This window comes from Gossypium hirsutum, chromosome A11 (genome assembly GCF_007990345.1).
Source record: "Gossypium hirsutum isolate 1008001.06 chromosome A11, Gossypium_hirsutum_v2.1, whole genome shotgun sequence".
NCBI lineage: Eukaryota > Viridiplantae > Streptophyta > Magnoliopsida > Malvales > Malvaceae > Gossypium > Gossypium hirsutum.
The window spans coordinates 79,718,847-79,723,294 of record NC_053434.1 but is presented as its reverse complement, the minus strand read 5'-3'; the positions used below and the strand labels follow the sequence as shown (position 1 = coordinate 79,723,294).

General features: G+C 37.7%; 1 long non-coding RNA gene across 1 annotated transcript; it reads right to left on the bottom strand.

The window, feature by feature from the left end:
- Positions 1 to 2,762: 2,762 nt before the first annotated feature.
- Positions 2,763 to 3,195, bottom strand: LOC107952603 (uncharacterized). The gene is made up of 3 exons (XR_001698859.2): positions 3,133 to 3,195; positions 2,895 to 3,018; positions 2,763 to 2,819 (listed from the first exon to the last, which is right to left on the bottom strand). It is a non-coding gene; the product is annotated as an uncharacterized lncRNA (long non-coding RNA).
- Positions 3,196 to 4,448: the final 1,253 nt, after the last annotated feature.

Here is a 4,448-nt window from a genome sequence, read left to right as displayed (position 1 = left end):
AATTTGGCATATAATTGTTTCTCTCGTAGAGTTGCAACACTATTCTTAATGCCCAGAATGCTCATTTTCAATCCGAGAGTAAACCAAAATATCATCTATAAATACCACCACAAACCTGTCTAAATACGGGCTGAAAAAATTTGTTTATCAAATCCATAAATGATCATTTGATTTCGTGATAGGTTTTAAATATTTATAATTAATCGTTCTTGAAACTAACTATTATCGCGATGTACGCAAGTGTACCTATCAAACAGTAGTAAAGTTTTAGCAAGACCGAATTGTTGAACACAAAGGAACAAAAAGTACTAGTAATGACTATCTTTTTATTATCTAGCCTAGGAATAAAGAGGTTTTGTTTTAACTAACTAATTATCTAAACTAAGAACTCATAGAGAATAGAATTGGGGAATTGCTTTGGGAAAATCGATTAAATTAAGACAATACCTAAGGAAAAATCCACCTAGACTGCACTTGTTATTTTGGCTTCGAATCAGACGATTTATTCATTTAACTTGTTCCATAGAGTTCCCTAAGTTATGTTATTATCTCTATTCAAGACTAATAACATCTAATCCCTAGATTGAATAATTGAGACCTTTCTCTAATTAACACCTTAGGGTTGCATTAACTCAATCTATGGATCCCCTTATTAGGTTTCACCCTAATCAGGAAAAATCTTGTCACCCTATGTCTAGGCGCGCAAACAACTCCGCTTAATTATGAAAATATACTCTTAGACAGGGTCTATTCCTCCTCTGAATAAGAGCTTATTTTGAATCAGTATCTTGGGATATCAAAACAAGAATTAAGAGCACATATTTAAGAACAAGTTAAATATTTATCATGCAATTTAGAAAATAATAACAAGATTCGTCTTAGGTTTCATTCCCCTTAGGTATTTAAGGGTTTTAGTTCATAACAAGATAAGAAAACATCTCAAAATAATAAAGAATACAAATGTAACACCCCAAACCAGGCCCAGACGTTATGGTTGAATCTGACGTGCCACATTGGAGTTGAAAACCCACGTTCCGTTTTAGTGTTTTTAAAAAACCATATTTTGTTGAGTTAACAAAGTGTATGAAAGCTAGGCACTAAGTAGGTATCCGAGAGGAGGTGAGCCATGAAGGCTGCGTAAGTACCAAGCTCTTTGATTGGATCCAATCCTAGACATGCCCACAACCATAACCACACTTTGTTATACCGAGTTTAAATTTGTTTAAGTGGACGTCTTTGATAAATCGATTAATCATAGTGTTGAGATATTTTGAAAACAAGTATCGTTTTGCAAACATGTCCTAAGTCTAGCCCATTTGAATAATTATCAACCAGGTTTGAAGTTATTAAAAATAAACTAATCTCGAAAAGAAATAAAAGAAAAGTTAAAATTAGCCTGATTACAACCCAAAAATAAATAATAATTAAAGGAAATTAAATGAAAACCAACGCTTATTTAAAAGCCCAAAGACGATCACCGTGGCCACTCTGAATCACCTCCGGCCCAAGTCCCCACATCAAGGCTCACCTACAAGGTTAAGGAAAGGGGGTGAGTTTGGAAACTCAGTGTGCAACAAGCCCTTCCAGAGCCCAGAACAATAACAGCCTGTTGGGCCTAAGCCCAAATCCAATCTCAAACATGTACTGGGCCATAGCCCTTTTCATATTTCATATTTCATAACACTGGGCCGAAGCCATTTTAAATTTCATATTACTGGGCCGAAGCCTTTACTGTAAACGGTATGGCCCATAGGCCCATTTCAATATCACATGTAATGTCAAATGAAAGAATGCAAGCCCAATTGGGGAGACTACTCAACCCACCATCCGCTACTCTCCACCCGTACCAACCAACACACCATGTGGGGATTAACTCGACCCACCCCGCCATAACTCTCCACTGGCAGCATAGCTACTTTATCATATAACTGGAGGCCTAGCCTCTTTTAATAACTGGGGCAAAAGCCCTTTTTATAACTGGGGCATAAGCCCTTCATCATAACTGGGGCATAAGCCCTTTATCATAACTGGGGCATAAGCCCTTTAATAACTGGGGCATAAGCGCTTTAATAACTGGGGCATAAGCCCTTTTGCACTTCCTCCATCCATATAAAAACCCAACCCAATGCATTTATGAACATCTCATGTGTATATCATACATATCATGTGCATATCATACATGTCATGCGCATATCATACATATCATGTTTATCAAAATCCTATGCATTAAGTTCATATATAAACCCTAGGGGTATAATGGTCATTTTTACCTAGAGGCAAAATGGTCATTTTCATGTTATAAGGGTAGTCTTGTAATTTTACCAAAAATTAGGGTTTCAATGTTCATTATCGATTACTAACAATTCATGGGTGCAAACAGTGATTCTGGCCCATTTTTAGTGAAATCGAGTTATTGGGCCTAAAACCCCTAATGAGCACTACTTAGCCGATTTTGTCATCTAGGCCCATTTAGCCTATATCCATAACAGCATTAACAGTCTTAACACGTAATTTAACAGATTTCTGTTTTCTACCAATTTTACTCAAATGGGACCGAAAGCCTATTGGGCCCTATTTCAGCCCCTCGAGGCCCAACTTACCGTAAATGCCAAAAACACGTCCTTACCGTTTCCATTGTTCCCGATCATCATCTCATCGATTCTAACTAACTAGTGACCGTTCGCTTGCTCACAAGTCCTCGAAATGCCAAAATTTTGGCATTTCGACTTTTCGGCATTTATCGCTTTAAGCTATGAAAAAGGGTTCGTTACACACCTGATTTGCGATATTCCTTGACGAGATCTCCTATGCGATTTCTCCTATAATGAACCACTTATATAATAGACCATGTTAATATTAAACGAAATCGAAAACTACCTATTATCATCACTTACACATTCGACCACCATCCACAATGGCCCTTGGGTTCATACCTTTGCCGAAGTTGATGACTAGATTTAGTCACTCCGATGATCCAAGCTTTTCACACACTCCTCGATCGGTAGCCTTTAATCCTCACTAGCACCAACAAACCAAATAACACCAAAAACCCTTTTAGCCTTAGTCGACAGAGGGGTTTTCAGCTTTTCTTAAACCACAAGATACAAATGGAAAGAAGGTTTGAATACTTACCAAGAGATCTACTCGTTGAAGAACGTTGCAAATACCTTCCTACCCCATATCTGTTGTGAATCCAACTTCAACGTGCGTAGAAAATAGATCTAAATATTAATTCCCGAATCACTAAAATATGAAGCTTTCGGCTTTTCAGCAAATATTAATCTAAGCTATTACGGGGGTTAGTACACACCTGTTACGGGTTGAAGTTGAAACGTTTCCATAATCAATCACCTACGATAACCACCACCTGTCACTCAAACTCAACTATTCCAATATCAATATATGTAAATCCTAAGCACATCAGTCATACGGAACATAAGGGCATATTCGTCATTTTACCATACAGGGGTACTACGGTCACTTTACCCTACAGGGGCTTTACGATCTTTTTACCTATTAGGGGTATTTTAGTCATTTCATCCTACAAGGGTGTTTTGGTAAATCTACAAACCAAGGGTATTTCAGTAATTTTATAAACCAATGGTATTTCTATAATTTTTAGAAAGTCAAAGGTATTTTTGTAATTTTGTAAACCAGGGGTATTTTGGTAATTTTACAAATTGAGGGTATTCCGGTAATTTTACAAACCAGTGGTATTTTGGTAATTTTAAAAACTAGGGGTATTTTGGTAATTCTATCTTACAGAGGTATTTCAGTAATTTCATAATCGAGGGTAAAACGATAATTTTTTTAAACTGAGGGTAAAATGGTAATTTTGTAAATCGAGGGTAAAACAGTAATTCTGTAAATTGAGGGTAAAATGGTAATTCTATAAATCGAGGGTAAAATAGTAATTTTGTAAATCGATGGTGAAACGGTAATTCTATAAATCGAGGGTAAAATGGTAATTCTACAAATCGAGGGCATTTCAGTAATTTGGTAAACTAAAGGATTCTAAACAGGGATAACAATACGAATGGGCCTAAAGCTTATTCTCGGCCCAAATGCGCCCACACGCTCGTGTGGCCCTTTTAGCCCAAATCTAGCCACAAATATGAGATTCACCTAGCCTAGCCAATATTTACTATCCAATCAAACAACTTATCCAATTAGGCCCGTAGGCCCATTAGGCCCACTGACCCCTTTCGGCCCAGCGCGGCCTGAAGTAGCCATTTCTACAGCTAGAGTAGTGAGAAATACACACCTGATAGGAGACTGGAGTTAATCCACACTCCGAGCACTCTTAGCTGACGCCCAACCCAAACGAGCACGCCATACAGCGAAAGGGATCAGCCAAGAAAGGTACATTTACTCTCCTCATGGTTCCCTCTATTTAAAGCCAGCTTCACAACCACTCTTATATTAGCTTCCTGATGTGGGATCCCTCC